Below are 23,859 nucleotides of genomic sequence, written 5' to 3'. Positions count from 1 at the left end.
TTAGAATTCCGCAGTAAGCTAAGCATGATTAATTTTCTTCTTATTGAACTGGAAATTAAGCTGCTATTAGCTCAGCAAGTGAGTAAATTAGCCTATAGTTTGTCAAAGAACTGTCTCATTTCAAACATAGACAGAGAGAATCATACTATCTTTGTCTTACACTAGTACTAGCACCCAAAAGAAAAGGATGAGTATAATTTTTTGTTCTTATTTACTGACAATTTGATAGTAAAGTTAGCAGGAGCAGGAACCGACGGAACCGTAAAGAAAACCCCTAGCAGAATCTTTAGTGGGTAGTTTGCTATGGTTTCCTAAACTCTCTATAGTCCCATCAAAGACAGCTTAGCCCGTTGCACATCATTCTAAAATAGTAATTTACTAAGTATATAGATATTTACAAGATGGTGGTATTTTTGTAACATAACAGTATAATTGTGCACAATAATATACCTATAGATTATAGTTAGCTAGTGAAAGATGATGTAGGATTTGTCATGCTTAATAGGAATTCGTAAGTACTTATATTATTTTTTCTGAACTACCTATAAGTATATACCAGTTTTCTCAACACTTTTCCTTAGATATATTATTACCGTAAAATATGGATTTTCTGATACTGTTCAGCCAACCGCCTGGTATATCCCAAGATCGAACTAAAGCGTTCTTTGTGGCGGTATACGTAGAATCCCAAGCACCGACCAATTCGTCCATTTCACAACACAAAAACACAGCAATAAAACCACAATTCAAAACCAAAACATGCAATACAAAATTGACAACAAATTTGAAAATTGCAGTGACAAAGGGTGAATTCAGTTTATAAAAAAAACTGTGTCTATTGCACGTCTATTGCAAGCAGATTCTAAATTTAAACTGTTTATGTTCTTTGAGGCGGCGTCGTGTCGGATGTTTGTATACAAAGGCTGGAACGACTGAACGGACTATCGTCGACGAACAAGTCTAATCATTTATAAGCTTTATTTTTTATGCAATAAGGTTTACCATTGACCAGTTACTTTCTTGCTGTTAAGACATACGAATGCGAGGATTGCGAGGTATTTGCTCGGGTCAAGTACCCGTACCATGAGTACCAGTGTCAAAACTAACATACCTATACGCTACGTAATTAACTTTCTATACATCCCGCTCGGACTAATAGTATATGCGAGTATTGCGAGTACGAGCGAGATGCATAGAAAATAAGTTACGTTCTCGATAGCCGCAGCGTTTATGTCAGTAGCCACAAAGGTCTCTTTCTCTCATTATCATTGTAGGCATTCAACACTTAAAATATGAAAAGTTGTTAAATATAGAAATTTTGCCTTTTCTGTTAATTTTGTAGAGCGTTTCACGTTTAAGAAGCAAAACAGTTGATGCTCCTGAGCAAAGAGTAAAATAAGTAGGGTTAATTTCGTCACCTGTTTTATTTATTTATTTATCGTCAAGTTTGCACGAAGTTTGTGTAATGGGGGGCTGAAGAAGTGGGAGGTGGTGTGATGTGTGATGTGGCTGGGCTGGCGAGTGCGAGGCGAAACAAGGTTTTGCTTCCTCTGAAGGTAAAACTAAAACTAATTCATTTCATAGTAGTTAATCAAATGACGTATAGTTGGTAAAATTATATGATCTGTGGTAAAACCAAATTGTCGGTAAATAAGAACAAAAAACTATACTCATCCTTTTCTTTTGGGTGCTAGTACTAGTGTAAGACAAAGATAGTATGATTCTGTCTATGTTTGAATGAGACAGTCCTTTGACAAACTATAAAACAGATGATTGCTCGTATAAAAACTTCAGGCGTTTAAGGAGTGCACGTGGAACCTAGATCCTTTGTAAAATAAACCTCAATAACATTTTAATAACTCTGTCTGCTGTATGTCAGTTACCTTTTCACGTTCAAACCGCTGAATCGATTTGGATGAAATTTGTCATGGAAATAGTTTGAGGTCCGGGTAAGAACATAGAGTAAATTAGGGTAGTTTTTAGGGTTCCGTACCCAAAGGGTAAAAACGGGACCCTATTACTAAGACTCCGCTGTCCGTCTGTCCGTCTGTCACCAGGCTGTATCTCATGAACCGTGATAGCTAGACAGTTGAAATTTTCACAGATGATGTATTTCTGTTGCCGCTATAACAACAAATACTAAAAACAGAATAATATAAATATTTAAATGGGGCTCCCATACAACAAACGTGATTTTTTTGCTGTTTTTTTACGTAATGGTACGGAACCCATCGTGCGCGAGTCCGACTCGCACTTGGCCGGTTTTTTGTCCATCATCATCATCATTCCACGTAGACAGTCGCGCGGAGAAGCTAGTTTATTTTATAAGTCTATCTATTTATCTATTTCTTTTTCAGTTTACTTCCTTATTTCCAAGATGCTTCAAAGAGCTTAACTTACCTACACTATAAGCAGTCGGGAATAACTTATAATGTGACTTGGCAATACCCAAGTTTAATGAACTTAGTGCGGGTACTGCGGGTCCTACCTGCCGAAATTAGGGCAATGTTGGGGCAATATTTGCCGTAATGAGGGGTAGCTAATGGACCCCAAATATGGACGCTAACCGCTTGGAAGGTACAATGGAATTAGGTCCAAGAAAGCTCGTTAACCCTGAAATATGCTTCAGTAAACACATTAGAAATTCGCTGGTACCTTTGCATACTGTGGTGTACAAAAAAAAGAAATTATAATTACAAAGTATTATATAGGTATAGGGTAACCCGTTGTCGGTCATCGAGAAGAGGAGAGATATATGATTATGTATTTCGGATACCTAAGTCTACAAAAATGTTTAGTAAAGTGCCGGATAAGGTGCTGGATCCCAACATAAAGCGAGGTTTAGACTAGCAAGAACTTGCATGCAATTTTCATTACATTGCGGTATCTGATCAAACTTTTGAATGCAGTTCACCTCAGTAGTCGGCAATGTAATTTAAATTGCATGCAAGTGCTTGCTAGTCTAAACCCCGCTTAAGTCAGGAAAGCCAAGGGAAAGTCCAAGCCCATTGGATAACTCGCGCAACAAATTCCAAATTCAAACAGGTTTTCAATGGCTGTTACAGTTAGTATGTAGGTACCTATATATGTGTAGTGGGACTACTGGGTATAGTTGTGCCGTTCTTGAGAACGTTACGTTCTCCGTTTTATGGGGAAAGTTCTCGCACGAGAAACGGAGTAAACGAAGAACGTTCTCGAGAACGGCACAACTATAGTTGTGGAGCTATGAAGCTGCATGTTATATAGTCGGCAGCACTACAAAGTACAAACTACAACCCCACTAATAAAATAATATACACGGTAGCCAAAAAATAAGTGCATTCCCGTTCCCAGGGCTCGGAACCGGTATTTTTTAAAAACCCCGAAATAGCCCAATATTTTGAATTTTTTTATGCTCATTAAGTAAGACTGAACCATGTATTTAGGAAACAATTTTGCATGATTAAAACGTCCCATTAAAAATGAAATTATAAACAAAAGAACGAAAAAGAACGTAATAATACCGGTATTTTTGTATGGAGCAAATCGTCGCTGCGCGTACAAAAGTCGCTATGTGATTTTTTACGATTTTTCGGTTTTGATGCCATTTTGAACCTTATTTCTATACGCATATGCTCCAAAAACAGCGTGGCGCTTATTTCAATATTTAAGGATTTATCAAATGTAGGTATGTGACGCCCATACAATGAATGCTCTTCCTATAATCGCTAACTGGAATAAATCACATAACTACATTAGCTTATTTGAACAGCAATTACAGACGTGTGCTCGCTATGTGATGATTGACACATAGCGATATTTTCTACAAGTTTATTTAAAAATGATTAGATGCACTTGCTCCCGATATGTAGTTTCTCGCACATAGCTATATTTTTATACTAGTTGCAGTCGATGTTATGTTTCTAGACTGTGCGTTTTACTATACATAGCGGGATTTTCTTATAACAATCGGGTCTACCGTATATTAAACTATTATCTACCCTCAAGTTGTATACAGGTCCCTACTAAACATGATTATTTCATGTGAAGCGCTAGTGGCCTAGCTGTAAGAGCGTGCGACTTTCAATCCGGAGGTCGCGGGTTCAAACCCACGCTCGTACCAATGAGTTTTTCGGAACTTGTGTACGAAATATCATTTGATATTTAGAAATATCATTTGAGCTTTTCGGTGAAGGAAAACATAGTGAGGAAACCGGACTAATCCAATAAGGCCTAGTTTCCCCTCTGGGTTGGAAGGTCAGATGGCAGTCGCTTTCGTAAAAACTAGGGATTAGTTCTGTTGTCAAGGAGACCCCAGGGTCCCATGAACCGTGGCAAAATGCCTGGATAACGCGAGGAAGAAGAGTTGACCTTAATATTTTTTGCCTATATTTTCAAAAGCCCGACTTTTAATTGATTGCAGGTTTATTTCGGAAATTATTTAAAACTCAACTTTTTGAAATTCCTTAATAATCTTTTTTTTTGTTGACAAAGGCCCTCCGGCTTGGGGAGACATTTGGATATGTGGGACACCCTCCTGCAACCATCCTCTCCTAGTAAGAGGAGAAAAGGAGATATACCCACTAAAAGCCACTCCGGCGCTCACCCTTCTGGCCGTTTTCAAGGAGGTGCGGGATGCCTGAGATTCTACTCCTTCCAGCGGCCCTGGCTTATCTTACTCCGGAGTACCCACACCGCTGGAAAGGAGAGTCATTGACGCTTGACCCACTGCCAATCGTGTAGCGCCGTGTAGTGCGGACCCCCACAGCCCGCTGGCCCTGCTAGGGGTTTAGGCGGACAGCAAATTGTGCCCATCTTCTTCACCGCCGTCTGCGCCGGTTCGGGTGTGCGTCTTCAGCTCCTACTCTCACGCTCCGTTTCCGCGGCCTCCTTCCTTGAAATGACGGTGTAGCAGAAGAAGGCAACTGCGTTCCATTTCCTTTCGCTGCCCAACATAGTCATTAATACGTTGCGCAGCGAAACGTTCCCTAATCCAAGAGCCGCCGTCATGGTGCGACACTCTACGGCCCAACGATTGCATTCTTGACTGCAGTGTGCCTCTATGGTATGAGATCCATAGCGAAAGTCCTTCTTGTCCTTCTAGCTTTGCTGCATCCGTTCGTGCCCTTGTTGACGCGTCCTCGGCAGTTCATCGGGTGCAGGGAATTAATTTAGGGCCCTGCACCTGACCCTCTCCCTGTGCGCATCGGCGAGTACCAGAGCCTCTAATTATCACCCATTTTTTGACAACTTGAATCATGAAAACAACCTAACTTCACTGTGATTACCTACTTAATAAAGCAATGCAGGAGAAAACCAATGACAGTCCATTATAAGACTGTCATCTGATATTTGACTGTTGAATAAGTATATAAGGGGAAGTTTGAAAGTAGCACCGGTAACGGAGAAGATGAGGAGTAGTATATAGGTTCGCGCCGTGGTATGGGCATGTAACGAGGAAAGATGAATGTCACATAGGCAAAACAATGTTAGGGATGAATGCTGAGCGCGGAGAACGGAGAGCGGATGGTAGACCCAAAAAACGATGGATGGATTGTGTGAAAGAGGATATGAGAAAGAAAGGAGTGAGTGCTGAGGTGACCAAAGATAGAGGAGAATGGAAGAGAAAAACTTGTTGTGCCGACCCCACATAACGTGGGATAAGGGCAGGAAGAAGAGAGTCCTTAAAGAGATGAGACTTTTTACATTTCAAGATTTTAAAGGCAACATTTTGATTACAAAACTAGAAAAAATAGTTTTTTATCGTTTTTCTCCTTGCTTCGTATATATGTATATTATTTGATTACTTATTGGGCTGGCAAATAATTATCAAACCAATTTAAATGAGTTACCTAGGTAAACATATTTAGTTCAAAAATATTGACTGAAACAAATCGATCATAAAGTAATAGTTATAATAAAAAAGTACGTAGATTATTAATTCACGAATAAAATTCAATTATATTGACTTACATAGCATTTTTTTCTGTTTTATTGAACGCTCACATCATATTATTAAATAGCCATGTGACGATAAAGAACAAAAAATGTATAGGGTCCTTAACAATTAAATCTAACCATGTAATGGTAAGACACTTAGAGGTTATTTATGACCCAAACAAAACTCGCTATGTGACATATTTATGAAAAAGTATTTTTTTCATATTATTAAAACTGAAATATTTTTTCATGTAATTCCTTAATGTATGTTAAAGTGCATATACTTTTGTCACAAAAATATTGATTCATTTATGTCCAATAATTATCGAAATAAACAGTTTTTTGTGTCTCCTGTAAAGTAGGTTAAAAACACATGGCGACTTTTGTACGCGCAGCGACGAAATAACGGTTTCCGACCCCTGCCCGTTCCCATGGAGGCTTTGTGATTATACTGAGCAACTTTTACTATGAGACCAACCCCAAAATCGCGAAAAAAAATTGGCTGTTCCATACATTTTGGCTGGTCCATTCTCTATGGGTGGGTAATTTTTTTTTTCGCGATTTCGTGGTTGGTCCCATAGTAAAAGTTGCTCAGTATAATCCCAAAACCCCCCTGGCAATGGGAATGCACTTTTTTGCCACCCTGTATAATATAAGTATATGCTCTACAAAAGGCACCGATAATTGCATGCACTTTCGATATAACTATTATCAACTGCAGAGCTTCAACGAATTCAACCGATCGATCAAATGCCGCAATGTACCAACAGACGCATACGATATCGGGTTTGCTGAGTCACTAAACTACTTAGTGCCTCTCTGTTAGTTGTAGATCTTCCCCGTGGCTCCATTTTGAAATGCTAACAATAGGGGATATTAGGTACTGCAATGTTCTGCCACCAGAGTGCAGCACTAGCCTTTAGTAAACCAGAGTAACTTAACGAAATTACGATTTTCTTGTCTCGCGATAGTAGTGGCTATTGTCGAACCTGCTAAAAAAAAAACACAAGAATCGATTGAGGAATACGACCTGTAGAAGAGAACAGACGGACAGTCGGACAGACACACGAAATAATTTTTGATTTTTTTCCCAAGCTGTAACGGAAAAGCTTTGCGTTAGAGTTTTGAATGGTTTGACGCGCAAGAATGAGGGTAGACAGAGCACTGTCTACACAACTTTGACACCCACCCGCTATCTTCAGTCACCCGTGAACATGATGCATGTAACTGCGTCGAAATATCGGGAGCTCACAAATAATACAAAAGGTAATCACGGTCTATATCTCGGTCAATATAAGTCTAGTGAAGCTTTGCGGTAGTTCAGTCAATAAGAATCCACATCCAACACGGCAGCATAGCGATAAACTGCGCTAATCTGATCGCCCTTCAGGCTTTAGACGTAAGCCCGACAATTAGCGGACTAACAAACGAGCGAGGCGGTTTTAAAAGCGACCCGAATCACCCGAACAGCTAGCTCAAACACGGCAAAACGACGTACAAGGCTTTTTTTTTAATGTTAGGAGAGTTAGCAAAAACAATCAAATACAGGCAGCATGGTTTTCGTTCATTTACAGAAAGAGCACTCTTACTTGATACTCTTACTTTTCAAAAATTAGGCAAAGGTTTTAATAATTTTAAAAGTAAAGGAAAGGGGACGACTGCTTTTCGAAACATATAATATGTACGATATGAAATATCGTTTGATAAATACCAGTCGCTTCTCATTTGGAAAACATCTGGACATTCTGGACTATTCCCAATAAGGCCTAGGTTACATTACACCCTGGGTTGAAAGGTCAAATGGCAGTTACTCTCGTAAAAGCTAGTACCTACCTACGCCAAATCTTAGGGTAGTTGCCGAGCCCTAGGCTTTCAGAAGTCGTGGCATAATACTGGGGCAACGCCAGGAAGATGGTGACAGCAACTAGTGGCGTAGTATTGTCCAATCTGGCCGTGGGCGAAAACCACATCTGCGAGGTTTTCAATGTGTTTTCCCAAGGTAATAAAAAAGTTGTCTTAGCAATGCTCCCCTACCTAAGTGCGAGGCCGTGGGCGAAGGCCCCATTCGCCCACGCCTATTAGCTACGCCACTGACAGCGGCTAACAGAAAATGTTTATAATAATACGCATAAAAAAGAATTACTCAAATCGGACCACGGGTCTCGGAGTAATCGGTGAACATACATAAAAGTAAAAAAAAAAAATAGCCACAACCGAATACAGAACCTCCTCCTTCTATGAAATTGAAGTCGGTTAATAAGTCACGTACAGTGTTTTACTGTTGAGTAATAAAAGTCAGTACAGTTACAGAACGAATATTTGGAAACGTCGGGATTATACTGTGACTATAAATAATACTAATCCTTCACGATTTCTTTTGTTTCTCGTAGACATTTTACGGTAATTAAGTAGCGGGTTCTTTCTCAGTCGGTCTGGCTTTTTATGAGACTTTACGTGTTAGTATGAGTATACCTATAATAAGCTTTTAAGAAAGTTTGAGGTTGCACGTAGAACAAATAGGTATTTGAGGTAAAAAAATATTAGATCGAGTTGAAGATTATAGCCGGCTCTTCATTAGGGTACCTAATTTTTTTTAACTAACCCGAAAAAGGAGACAGAGAGAGGAGGAGGGATAAGTGTGTCCCTATCATTCGCTTGCCCTTTTTCCCATCACTTGGGGTCGGCGCTCGTCTCTTTTTCCTCCATACCTCCTGTAGTTTGTCATATCATCAAATCATTATTCACGTGCTTTCTTTTCATAACCTCTCACACAATCCATCTACCTTTTCCTTACCTCTCTTACCTCCCTCCACATTCATTCCTAATACCTTTCGCGTCACATGACTTTCATCCCTCCGCATCACGTGCCCGTACCAACTGATTTGATCTTAGTATTTCTGTTATAGGTGCAACTTTCAGGCTTCCTTCCTTCCTTATTTTATCAAGTCTCGTCACGCCACACAGTCCCTATAGGTATCAACGTTATCAAGGTAAAATAAGAGAAAATGTGAGAAGTCAAAATAGATCGCAACTGACAGCAATACCTAAGTCCCTAGCACGTGCGTCTTTGATGCTAAACAAACCGCAAACAAGTGTTCTTGTAATATGTAGGTAAATTTCTTACGGAATGAAATAACATTTGCGTACGCATATACCTTCAAAAACAGAGCTAGCGTACTCCCATCTTAAACGTCGGTAATGCACTTGCAAACCCTCTGGATAAATTGTAGGTGGGTATCCTAATATGGGACCGGCAAGAAACTCGGCTGGACACATCTTTTCAAAACATATTACTCACCCGTTGACCACGAACGCTGTAAAGGGTTCGAAACGTCGGGATGTATTATAAATTCAATATACGCGATATAATCCGTTTTCATAGTTTGATTTTATCCAATCTGCTTTTTATCGATTTCTCATACAAACTTCCACCTCCCTTTTCACCCCCTTAAATAATGATTTCTGTAATAAAAACTATACCCTATGTCCTTCCCCGGGACTCAAACTATCTCTAGTTATACCAAATTTCACCTAAATCGGTTCGGCGCTTTGGTAGCGTGAAGAGGTAACAGACAGACAGACACACTTTCGCATTTATAATATTAGTATGGATAGTATGGATTTAGGGTTTTGGCCACAAATACCTAAGGACTCAATTCTCCGAAAATCTGATTAAAACGTTTCAATGTAAAAGACAAGCGTGTCCTAATATTTTAATCCCATTTCCACTCAAAGTAAATGAACTCAAGTGTACTAGGATTTGAGTACTTTTAGGGGTTTTATATTCTTTAAAATACACAGAAAACCTTTTCCCAGCAAGTCATCAACGAAAATAAAATAGATTCCACCCTTTTATCTAGTTTCTTTGCCGTGAACAGTTCTCTTTCCGTCTTTCATTACACCCCTTTTTCATCAGCGGTTTAACCACAGTCTGAGGTATGTGCGCAAATACTCCAGTCAACGGATTCCTTAACACCTGTAGTTAATCATATTTATGTACATTAAGCACAAAGGCTGTGACTTCTTCAGGCAATCTATCCGTTCCTAATAGAATTAATAACTACACCGGGGATAAAACCCTTAGGAAAATAATTCCATACTTACTTAATGGTTTGCCTGAAGCCTTATGACGTGAAAATAATAAGCCTCAATTTAAATCTCCAGCGGGCGGTGTCTTTTATAGGATGAAACATGTGTTAGCACATTTGCTGCGTCCCATCTAAGACACACGGTAACGGCAGGTTTAGCGGCAGAAATTGCCGCCAAAAATAAGCACGCCAAATACTCCGGGTTACAGGGGCGTACGATTTTGTGCCCGTTGCTGTCGAAACAGAAGGACCATGGTGCAGCGAGGCGTCCGAATTGTTCAGATAACTGGGTCGGCGGCTGAGAGAGAGGGGGAACGATCCCCGATCTGGGTCTTGGCTTGTCCAACAAGTCTCCATTGCCATACAGCGCGGCAACGCTGCGAGTGTGATGGGGACTTTTGGACCAGGCATGCCACATAACGGGTCTTAGGTTAGTTAAATAGTTTTAAGTTTGTGTTTGTATAGTTTTTTTTGTAGTAATAGAGTAATTTGTAAGAGGTTGTTTGAGATGATTTTTGTTATTATTAAGGATAATTATAGAATAGGTAGTATTTTTTTGTTAAAAAAATATTACCATACACTGTACAGTTGCCATCAGATATATCGGGGCGCCCAAGGTGTTCACAATATCTGAACACGCACTCTAACGCCCAGACAATAGAGGCGTGTTCAGATATTTGTGAGCGCCTTAGCTGCTCCGATATATCTGATGGCGACTGTACATAGTAATTAATTACAGTTCTTCCTTTATACAAAAAATACCGGTATTAAGTATTACGTTCATTTTCGTTCTTTGGTTTATTACGCAGCGTACTACGTAGGCGAACAACACGCGAACGCGAAGCGAAGCTATGCGACGCGGGGTGAATCAATCCTTTGATACCTAAAGAAGTGTCCTACGTAAGTGGGTGACCTCGTTGCGAACGCGAACGCCGTGGGCCCGCCGCGCCGCTTCGCTTCGCGTTCGCGAGTTGTTCGTTTACGTTCGACAATCTAATAATACGAAGTTGTTACCTAAATACATGATTCAATTCAGTCATACGTGAAGAGTATAAATTAATAAAAATATTGGGTTATTTCGGGTTTAAAAAAAACCGGTTCCAAACCCTGATAGAGACTGATGAACCCACATCCAAAACTCATTGTTGGGCTAGGATAATATTTAATTATTTTATTTTTTATTTGCTACTTGCGAAATTTCATTCCATCGAGTCCAAATTTGTGCAGCAATGTAGGTTTATATTCAAATTTCGTCAAGTGGACGAAAACTAGAGCTGGATGAAAACTAGCGCGATGACCCTACTATAAAAAAATGTATTTAGATGTACCAGCTGTCTCCATACCCAAGCTATCCAAAAAATACTTATAGCTATACTTTGTTACGAGACAGGCTTCGTCGGTTGGCGTATTAGCGCACAGGGCGGGCGGACAACGCCAGAGTGTCTCGGACGCGGACGGCGCCGCACGCGTTTTCCGCCCGCCCAGCGCCAGCCGCCTCGCGATCTAAGTTACCCGCCTTTCCTGAAACTGACGGTGAGTTTGTTTATATTACGAAGTTTAAGTTGCTGAGTAGGTTTTACGATATAATTAAAACAGTTTTTTTTGTTGGAGTGCTTAAAGATGAATGATCTATTTTTAGAATTTTTAGGCTTTCTGTGTGGGGTTTTGTAGGTTGAATAATTTGGTACGAGTATATTCGTAACAGTACGCTAAGTTAATTAAATTAAAAAATAAATTAAAAACCTTTAATTTCGGATTAATTACATCCATAGAATTACATATTATGTCCTCTTAGGTTACCGTGATAGTAACGAACGTATTAAAAAAAAAAATTGTTTGAATGTGAGCAGAAAACTCTAACTATGTCTAAAATTGTATCGACCGCTGAGGGTTTTTAAGCGTATTCAGGTTAAAAATAGTATTTTATTTGTCTCAAAAGAAATATTACATTTCACTTATTGAGAAGACTTTGTTTGTCTTTAGCAATAGAGCTAATTATTATTTGGTAAACTAATTTAATTAGTCCGAACCGTATCGTATCCGTTTATAAACAAAGCAAATTTCGCTAAAAAGCAACGTTTTTATAAATCCCACATTTCGTTCTAGTATTTAATTATCCCAATGGTTCCATATTAAAAACAGCAGACAAAATAAATAAAGTATTAAAAGCAAAGGCCTAGATTACTCAAATCTATTTATTACCTAAAGAAGCGAAACGAGGAGGCCTATTTGAAGTATACAAACACAACTTGATTTTATTATTGATATGATACTAACTAGGAGGATATAACCAAACGAAGTAGCCATTAACAGGAATTCCCCTCTGTCGAAAATAGTCGGCCAATGGTCATACACAATGTATGGACTGACGTTTATCTGACATGGCTATTTTGACGTTACGTATACATTTGACGTTCCCCTCCCCCGCAAAAATTGGCAGACTTTTTGTACAGCAAATTACAGACGTGGCGGCTCCGTTTGGTTATATCCTCCTAGAATACTAACGATGACAATGACTTACAGTGCGCGAATAAATCGTATATACAAACGTGTATCATATGCATTTCAATGACTAATCTAGTCAAAAAAAAAATTTCGAATAGGCCTCAACTCGAGTTTTTATTTTCAACTGAACCTTCCGCCCACAAAACCAATTTAAAGGAGTATTAAAATGTAATCTGTAAGATCGGTCTCGTCATCACTTTGTAACGGGGAATTGGTTCAGGAAGCCGTGCTTGATTTTCATGATATTTGCATGGCGGTTTTTAATGAATACAATGAGGACCAAATCCATAAATATTTTTGAATTCTTTAGGTTTGCGTAACCAATTTTCAGGTTACAGATAGTATTTTATTTGTCTCAAAAGAAATATTACATTTCACTTATTGAGATAAGTCGATACATACAAAAATTGCTATACTAATTAATTGCTATTGCTATTGGCTACTGAACGGTAGTAGCAATTATTCCTTTATTTATTTTTAGTCTTAGGCTAGGCTTTTTACAATTTGAGTATAAAAGTAAAATATAAAAACACTTACAAAACATTACAAAATTATATAAACACATTATAAAAAACCTAACCTAGGGTGCCGCCGGCAGCGGGGCAGGGCCCAAGCTGCCGGTGGTCAGGGCCGCAGAGAGAGGAACCGGCGGACTATCCGCGCCGTGTCCAAGATCACCGCCTTCTGCATCTGACCCTTGATCCAACCACCTAGCGATAGTCTCTCAAGGTGTTGGTCGAGACTCTTCGCTATGAGACCGTTCGCTGAAACGACTATCGGGACAATGATCGTCGAATCAACATCCCACATGGCGGTTATCTCGTGAGCCAAGTCTAGGTACTTACTGGACTTGTCCTTCTCGGTAGCAATTATTATTATTATTTGGAGCCTTACGTGACCTACTGCTGGGCAAAGGCCTCTCCCCAATTTCTCCACAGATATCTTTCCAATGCGCAATGCTGTGTCCGGCCACTCCTTCAAAAAGGAGTCTAGTTTATCCCGCCATCGCCCGCGGGGTCTGCCCGCATTTGATCATTTGAGCTTTCGGGCTCCCACTCGGTGGCGATTTTGCCCCACAACTCATTCGGCATTCGGCAGTGACGAGCCCAGTCCCATTTTAGCTTGGCCCCCTTTCGACCATGAGCTTATGTGGTAAACCAAAAACACATTGGAAATGTACTTATATATGTTTTTGGCAAAAATATCGTTTTTGGTGCAAGCTTTTTTCGCTGACTGTACTTTTCTTTCCACAGGCAACTAATACTCATCGAGACAATTCTAACAACTCCAAACACAATTTGTTTGCGTTGTTTTATCACAGAATTCTCATGGCCACCTCCTGTCTCCATCATTAGATCAGCATTGCATTGCATTGTCATCGGATTTACATATATGTACCTATAGAGAATTTCAGCTCAATCGGAAGTCGGAAAGTGAGTCAAATTTATAGGCATCTTTTCAAATGACTTTCCAAGATTTGACCCACACTTACACAACGCAATAAACACACTGATTACTTAACATACATACTACACACTAACAGGGCAAACTAAATAAAAGCTTTTAATAATAAAAACCATACCTACATCCCGTCACCCGTGTAGCATATAAAAAAAACGGTGAATACGTAAAGGGTTGAAATATCCTTGTTTTGCATTAGCTATACCTATTCCGCTTGTGTATGCAGATACTGCCCTTTCCATTAAATCAGAGTATTATATGCTGCTATAAATTTAATGCTATAAACGATATTTTCTGCTGATTATTTCGTTACATTTTCATTTTAGGCATGATGTGCTAGTGACGAGTAGGCTAGTTGGAAGCTTAACTAGAACCGTCAATTAATGTTTGCTTCAGAATTTACTCCAAAATTCGAAATTTAAAATGAAATATTGTGATAGAGTTAAACCAAGATTTTGACAGCACACGCAGTGCCAGTGTTATTTATACGTCATAATTTCATAGAAGTTTGACGTTTAAAAAAACACTTGCACTGCGTGGCAAGACTTATCTTGGTTTAACTCTAAAAACGTGTTTGCGTAAAAATGGCTGAGTAAGTTGTCATCCCAAAATTTAATTTGCCCCTCCTTTTAATCCTAGTCCGAAATAACATCCTGCAATGTCCATACACATAAGGTTTCCTGATTGAAACACGAGCCCTCCTCATTTAATGATTCAATTAAGGATCTTTGAAAGAATTTATATGGTCTACTAATCCCTAAAGACGGCTTTGTGGGGACATACATATTGGGGGTCATTAGGGGACGTAAATAGAAGCGTTGACAAGTACATTAATACGGTCGGGGTGGAGAATACGCCTATGTCACTATTTATTATTTTAGTCAGAATTTTTTGGGTGTATAATGTATTTGAGATTAAAACATTTCCTTGGTAGTGGGTCCCTGAAAAAATTAAGGTTTTAGGAACACGATTTTGATGGCTGAGTAAGTATTATTATTGAGAGTGTTCTGTCCCACGGCTGGGCAAATGAAAAATGAAATACCATTCCTCCCGGCGGCGGCAGCAAGTCCTTATGGGTTTCCAAAATTTTTCGGTCAGGATTGTATGGATTTGACTTCTTTCACGGGCCAGATTGGTAGTATAGCATACGGTATTGGTGGTTGGTGGGTACTGATGTAGTCAGTAATTAAACTAAAATCTACTACACTAAGTTTAGTATACCTATTCGGAACAGTGCCATTAATATCTAATCAAATGCGCTTATAAGTGTGTTGCGTCGAGCAAAAGATGCAAATAGCTCAATCTGATAACAAGCCACGAAGTGAATTGCTGGGGTTAAAATCCAATGGAATATAATAATATTATGCGGACAAAATTGCGGTTCAAAAGCCAATTAGTATAATCCTTTGCAAACATGTGAATGAAATATGGCGACTTGAGAGAAACTAGCGCAGCGCAAAAAATGATAATTCTCTTGGCACGAGCCGCGGCTTGGCGTACGGCTTCCGATTAGCTAGCCGCATAGATCACTTACTAGATAATAAGACGACTCGAGGTCACACACCGTAGCCACCAATACCTTTTTTTTTGTTGTGCCATATCCTCAGCGGATGTCGGCGACCATCTTACGGAACATGGTTCTATCCTGTGCCAGTCTAGACAAACTGGCAGTGTCATTAACTAGACTAGACTAGGCTAGACTGTCCTTTTCAGAAGCACTGGATGGAGCTTCATGTTAGAGCGCCTACCCAGTCTAGGATGTAATTTTATGTTGTGTGTTTATTTTTTGTAATTGTTTTGTTTTGTGTCCTATGTAATAACTAACCATAATTTAATTACCTATGTTACCTACATGTAAATATTAATTGTACCTATACTAACACACTATGGACCACGGTCTGCAATAAATATTTCAATTTCAATTTCAATTTCAATTAATATTGGACCAGCTTTTAATGTTGTCTATCCAGGTTAGCTTTCTTCTTCCTCTGCTCCTTTTGCCGTCGATTTTTCCTTCCAAGATGTTACAAATTATGTTATACTTGTCATGTCTATAGATATGTCCAAAATATGAGGTTTTCCTTGTCTTTACGGTGGTCAAAGGTTCAAGTTTTTTGTTCATTATATTCAGAACTTTAATGTTTGAAACTTTGTCTCTCCAGGAAATTACCATATCAATTACCAATACCTACTAGTAGATAAAAAATCTTGATGTCGCTATGCGCCTCCCTAAGCGCCACTTGCACCATCCCACTAACGCTGGGTTAGGCGGTTAAACCCAGTGTTAAATTGTACTGGTAACCATGGTAACTCCAGGTTTAACCGGTTAACCGGCCCCATATCGGGATACCCTCTTCTAATTGAGGGGGGGATTTAAATCTTCTCGGGGCAGAGGTGTAGGGCTAGAGCCGGCGTAGCTTTATTTGACGTTCATACGCTCATTGTAATATGCCTACTTGAGTAATAAACTATCTTTATCTAACCCCGGGTTAGTGGGATGGTGCAAGTGGCGAGACGCGTGTAAACAAAAGAAAGAATGGAAAATTGCACGTTTCTGTTAAGCTTCGGTAGCTCAGTTGGTTAATAGTGATTGGCCCGGTGTTCCAAAAGTTCGAAAGTTCAAATTTTGTCCGAAGCGGTGAACTTTGCCATCAGTCCGCTCCGCTAGTTGCGGTTTCTGCTACGCTACGCGTATAATAAAATTAAGCTATAAAGCTTTTGGGAGGTCATTTTAAACCTGATGTGTGAGAAAATCGTGAAAGTTTAATCAATATTTTAATAATCCGTTGCATACTTATTCATGTTTGTCCATGATTTCTTCATAGAAAAATTACCCTTCCGTACAAAAAGACAAAAGTAGGTAGTTTTTCGCAATTTAAAGACCTTTTCTACATGTAATGATTTCGCAGTCTTTAAATGTTTAGTCTATTTGTGGTAGTCCACGACTGGTCTTGTTCATGTGCAAGCGCAAAATCGAGTTCTCATATAATCCTCCATTGTAACGTGACCTCTAGATCCATAACAACTGTGAGTACATTTATGCTGGTTTCTTTGTACCTTTGACTCGTGCTGGGTAAGTGTTAAGAATGACATAGTTTGTGCAAATCCTCTCTGGGTAATTTTATGTTATGTAGCATCGGGCTAGTTTTAGTTAAGTCTATGTAGGTGGTTAGGTCAAAGTGGTATTCAGCATTTTTGAAATGTATATAGCCATTTCAAAATATTTGTATGTCAATAATGTTCTAATATTTTTAAATTGTTGTTCTGATTTTAATTAGTTAATTTATTATTTATAATATTGTCTTCGGTTACCGCGATAGTTACTCATGAAATAAAACTATGAAAACAGATTATATTGCGTATATTGAATTTATAATACATCTCGACGTTTCGAACCCTTTACAGCGTTCATGGTCAGGTGACTGAGGAAAAACTACAAAGTGCAAAAATACCTACATACAAAAAATAATGACCCATCATAAACTATAAACTTTAAGGCTGGTTGTACATACAAAATCGGTTCATAAGGCTAGTTATACAATACAACTATTTTCAAGTAAAGCGATAAAGCTACGCCGGCTCCAACCCTACAACTCGGACCCGAGAAGATTTAATTCCCTCCTAAATTGTAATTGTATATTGGGATACCTTCCTACAATATACCGTGGGTGACCAAGGCACGGTTACTAAGCCCCTCCACCACGACAAGGTGAGCAACCCGCGGGGGTCTCTAACTACTACCTACTCTAACCTAACCTGAAACCGAAATACCTAAATCGAGTTATTAGTATCCCAATCAATGCGAAGTAACAGAGTCAAATTAGTACTTCATCCTACGTTATGATCCGCTTTTCTACGAAATCTCTACCTAATGGTTATCCAACACATACAGTTAGTTACGTATACTCTAGACAGATATGGAAGTCGCATTAGGATCTAGCTTTTAGCCCAGATTAAATACTAGTTCTGACGAACTTTTAGTATGGAATCACAGCGATATCATGGAAGAATAATATAAAAGAAAAAGACGGACAATGTCAATACGTTCCTCCAATATTCAGCACCACCTACAATTTTAATAACAAAACTTCCGTGAGACAGACATATTAAACATATTAATAACGGGTCACTCACGTATTTTAAGTCGAAAAACGCTCGACATGTTTCACTCCGTACCGAGGAGCGTTATCAAGAGCTTGCGTTGACGGTGACGGACCGGCGCAGACTGCGCCGTTATTAATATGTTTAATATGAACGCAATTTTACTTGAAGCGCCGTACAAAATGGACAGAATTTAGACCTGCTGCCATGCGTATTATAATTTTAATACCTAACAGGATACGAATTAGATCGATTAGATATGGATCAATGTCAGTGTCAAAAGTGACGTTCTTTGCTTGAAGAAATGTCGTACCTATCCTTTTATTAAATTTTAATATGCCTATGCGTTAGTGATGCCATCTGGTTGAATATTGGAAGAATACGATTTTGTATAGACATTGCCAGTCTTCTTGTTTTATTCGTGCATGGTAATATAGGTTTGTAATTTGTTTGTTTGTATATAGAAACGTACTTAGACAGTGATGACGTCGAGGCCCAATTTAAAAACACCCAATCTATTCTCAGTCTGTAAATGAAAGAAGGATTGTCGCTTTCACGGCCAAATTAAGCCGGCAAATTGGTTCAATTTGAGTGCGCTTGATCTAAAATTGAGCGTATTGTTCGTTCTCAACGGAATCTACAGGGGTATAAGAGCTTAAAGGAGAATAGCAAATGGCTTGGTAGATAGCTGTGTCAATAAACGGTTACAATGTAGGAAAACTACTTGAGACAGAATACAAGGTTGGCCCAGAAATAATTTGTCATTTTTTTTGTGGTTGACAATATTGTTGACAATTCTAACAATTCTAATAATCTTCGTGTTTGTGTATCAAGTCCAAAGGAGAATATTTTGAAGATAATATGTTCTATTTCAGTAATATAATTGTAGTTTTAATTTTTAAGAGCATTATCGAAAAGATCATTTTTGTCAATGTATTTTTTGGGCCATCCTTTGAAATATTCGTTTAGTAGTGAGTAGTGACTAACCGACTTTATGTAGTGACATGTTACAAAACCAAGTCCCCACCGCGTCTGTTTGTTTGTATGTTCGCGATAAACTCAAAAATGACTGAACGAATTTTCATGCGGTTTTCAACTTTTCACCTATCAATACAATGATTCTTGAGGAAGGTTTAGGTTTGTTAAGATTTTAATATCTGGGAGACTTTACTCTGAATATCTGGGACGCGTTTTCCCAGAGATAAGACCTAGGTGTCACTTGCCACGTGGTGAAATAAGCCCTTGGTCTGAAGCACAAAAACCACACATGACGACTCATGTTAGAATGGTCCGGGTCCCGACCGAGGGGTCCAACATTTCGTTTTCTTCAGAAAGCATCACGTGATCACAAATCACCCGATCAAAAACGAAGGGTCGGACGCCTTGGCCCGTTCTAGTGTGAGTCTTCCTTTATTCTATGAGTATCTATGTATTTATTCTATATTTAGGATCACTTAGTGACATGAAATACGTCAAAATTAATTAATACAGCAAGCAATAATACAAATATGTAATGAAAAGAAACCTTACCATTCCTTACACTAGTACCTCCGAACTTACCTTCCTTTCCTAAAATATATTAAGGCAATTGATAGCACAACCTTACTAAGTTCTAATAATATCCTTCAAAAAGCTTGTAACATCTGATCTATCAGACGGCACCAATGTACACAAATCGCTGATTGTAAAGACAAATATAGAATCGGGATCCTTTCTACAGCAATCGGCATTGAAGCAACGCTCACCAAACATCTCGGTCAAACCAGTATTCATCTGACCCTTGATTACGTATGTTTTCACTGATCTTAAGGTCACATCAAGCTGGCTCTGAGTTGCTAGGTGAGCGATAAGGGGGAAATTCTGAAACGATGAAGGCCGCTGGGGAATTGAGGCTTTTTTTGCAATCTGGCCGTCCAATAACGTTTTCCATTCGTTCCTTATCCGATTACTGTCAAGTGTCAACTAAATGCTCGAATAGATTTGAGCCCTTTAAAATGTACTTACTTATGGCATATACACGGTGTTTCATGACCCACTGAAAACCTAAAAACAGTTTGTTTAGAATCGATAGGAGAATCGATTGCGGTATATTTTAATGGGGGTAATTTTTTTTTATATTATTTTTACATGCTCAGTCTACAAGTTTGTAATGCAACAATATCAATAACTAGCATTTGACACGTTATTTGTCAATGAGCAACACCCTTAACTGGCCATTGGTAAACCTTATCTCGTTGCAGTAAGGTATGCAAATGGTCAGTTAACAGTGTTGACGATGGTAACTAGCAATTGTTTGATGTCACTAAAACGACGAAGTATCGTGTGTAGAATTACCAGTCGAATAGAATAGAAACTAATCAACTATATTTTTTTTATATTTACCGGATTAAAGAATAAATACTCCAGATGAGTATAAAATAAAAATAAATCTGTTGGGGTGTCTCAGGTTTTCAGTGGCTGAAGTAACAACCGTGTATATATACTGATGACACGCCCCGGCTTCGCACGTGTTACACAAAACCTTAACAAATATACACTTAAACTTTTCTCGAGAATCACTCTATTAATAGGTGAAAACCGCATGAATATCCGTTTAATAGTTTTTGAGTTTATTGCTAACATCATTGTCCATTGCGTCTATTGCACAGACGATTTATGGTGTAACACCGGAGAGACAATGACCTCTCCACGGACATTACACCGCCTGGGACGGAATTAAGGAAACGCAGGGATGCCCAGCACCTGCATTACCCTCTCGGCTTCACTGTCTTAACCCACAGGAAAGGCGAGCCAATACGTGTGGAGACAGGTCGGCTGCAGACATCTGCCGCTTATTTCAGGTTGGACCCTACTCACGCCTTACGGTAACTACATTCCGGGTTTTAATTTTGGAGTATCCTTCTCCTAGATGGATTGCAAGCCAATGCTAAGAGGTCCATCTTCCCTGTGACGAAACAGCTTTTTGCTTCCTTTGTGGACTTAGTCGCCTCGTACGACACCCTTTGTGAGGGTTGGCGCTATTCTAAAGCCGGCCACCACACGGCACGCGAACATACATACATACAAAATATACAAATAGACAGGCGCGGCGGGGGACTGTTTTGTAAGGTGTAAGTGATACAATTATTACACGATATTTAAATATAACATGTTAGATCAATTCTCTGGTGATCGCTACGAAGCTTTTTGTTCCATAATATAGGTACTGAATAATACTATGCTATAGATTTAGCTTTTAGGTTAGCTATATAGCCAACCTAAACGTCCTTTAAGTAATAGACATTCAAATAATGTTATATTATTTTATCTGATCATAATATTTTATTCGTCAAATTTTTCAAAGCTGCACTAAGTGTCTAAAGGATTTCGGTATGGAAATCAGCCTCTTAAGAGGGTGAAGATGGGGTTGAAAGTTTATTAACATTTCTCGCACGAAAGCGCGGGTGGATGCTAGCATGAAATAAAACATTACATCGGTTAGATGTCCCACATTGTAGTGCCATCTATCGACCAAGTCGGACGTATAGGTACATCAAGTTAACCAAGTACTAACTAACTAGGCTGAAACTATCTTCAAAGGCTTCCAAACCAGAAGTTAGGCTTATGATCGAGTTACGAGTACTAGGGATACAGATAGATTAGATTGTTAGTACCTATTGCATAGCCGACTAATGTAATCATCCGAGAAATCTCACCATGGCACATGGTTATACAATGTTTACGATTAATTAAAAAAGAAAGAATAATAAAAAAATTAAAGAAAAATATGTATATAAAGATTGGTACTGCGGTATCTTCAATTACAGTTCAGGGTGTAATTGCTTCACTATATACACAGTACACCAAACACACACACACCCAAACACAAAACACAATATACCTATAGGTAACATCCAAACAAATTCAGGACGGCCTGAAAGAAACCCATTTTAATTTCCGTGTTTGCAGCACCGACTCCGCAACGCAAACTGAACTGCAATTCTCAACGCGTAAGGCACATTCACGAGCATATTGCTATAAATTAACCAGTATATTAAAGAAATCTCCGACACATAATAACAGAGACCCCATACTAGCGTCTCCAAAGCGTCCAGTCAACATATGTATGTAGTGAAACGTTCGTATTTGTCGTGCTACTTCAGTCAACCTCAGTACCTACTTTTTGTACTGAAACTAACTGAATTTTATTTTTTTATACCACGACGGTGGCAAACAAGCATACGGCCCGCCTGATGGTAAGCAGTCACCGTAGCCTATAGACGCCTGCAACACCAGAGATATAACATGCGCGTTGCCGACCCTTTAAAAACCTGTACACTCCTTTTTTGAAGAACCCAAAACTGTAGCCCCTCGGGAAAACCTCGGCAGGGAGCTCATTCCACAGCCGAAGCGTCCGCGGGAGGAAATTCCTCTTAAACCGCACAGTACGCGACCATTTAGGTGCTAGAGTGTGAGGATGAACGCCCTGCCGATGGCGAGCTGTGCGGTGATAGAAAGCGGCCGTTGGCATCATGTCAAACAATTCTTTACAGCAGGGCACAGGCGGTAGAACACACACAAGGAGGCAAAGTCTCTTCTTAGACTTAAAGGTTCAATACCGCTTGTAAGTTTGGGAAATATGTGTTTCTCTGATAATACGATGGTAAAGTATCATGCACTAAATCTGTACTAGTCTAGGTGACTGAGCTGCCGCTCGACGCAACGTTTTCCATAGCGCTGACTAGATGCTGATGCTCAAAATACGCTAGTGTAGCGTTTCTCTATTCGGAATTCGGAAAATGAAAGCTAATATCTAATAATTTTTCTTAAGAAAATAATTTGCTTGCAATGCTATGACACCACCCTGGTCGGTATGGGACACCACGCCAGACAGGTAAAATACACTTTTTACTTGCAAGATAATTCTTTGACTCATTAGTTAGGTAGCTGACACCTGTCAACTAGTATTGAAGATGTCGTCCCATGAATTTTCATAATTTTCCCACGCCGTCATTATCCAGGCCAATTATAATATCAGTTAGCTGGTCGTTCGCGCGTTCATTTCACACACCTAACTGATATAATTCTAAGTCAGGTGCATGTTCGAATTGGCCTGATTATCATCGCTTGTATTTCCTCCACGTACTTCGCCCATAGCCAATATGGGGCATTTTCTGAAAAGGGACCTTATTGTCGATGGTGCTTACGCCGCACAGCGTCGCGCGGCATTGTATTTATATCGGGGCATCGTTTATAATGGCGTAAGCGCCATCGAGAATAAGGTCCCTTTTTATAGAAAATACCACATTATAATGGTTTGTCTAAAGCAATACCTACGCTCGCTAAGTGTTACGAATGCAAGTCGCGAATATCCCGATTCCCGATCCTACGATTGTCTACCATTGAAAACGTCGTATGTCATCATTATATTCTTATAGACTTACGATGTATTGGATCAGCACAGAACGTTGTTCCCAATCTGTGTAAACACTGAACAAGCTCATGTTTAAACCTTCGGATATTTTTATTTATATACATCTAACAAGAGTATCGGTTTGCTTATCATGTATTCACCCGCTAAGGCTTTTATCAAAATAAAGATTTGCAATACAATTTTGAGACCCTAAGAGTGTTTTCACATTGACAGATCCGATATCGGATGTCGGATACTATTACAAAAAAGCAAAAAGTAAAAATGTGCCCTTATAGTATTTTATTATTTTTCATCAATTTCATCATATCATCATTGTTGTCATTTTTTATTGTTCAAAAGAAAGTAAAGTAAAAAGTAAAGTAAATTCTTTAA

The 23,859-nt window shown here is 39.1% G+C and overlaps 1 protein-coding gene across 1 annotated transcript in view; it reads left to right on the top strand.

The window, feature by feature from the left end:
* Positions 1-23,859, top strand: part of LOC134743454 (bone morphogenetic protein 1) — a 477,569-nt gene that overhangs the window by 305,369 nt on the left and 148,341 nt on the right. The window lies entirely within an intron of this gene.

This window comes from Cydia strobilella, chromosome 8 (assembly GCF_947568885.1).
Source record: "Cydia strobilella chromosome 8, ilCydStro3.1, whole genome shotgun sequence".
Lineage (NCBI taxonomy): Eukaryota > Metazoa > Arthropoda > Insecta > Lepidoptera > Tortricidae > Cydia > Cydia strobilella.
Note: the sequence above shows the minus strand (reverse complement) of the source record. Positions and strands in the feature narration are given on the sequence as shown.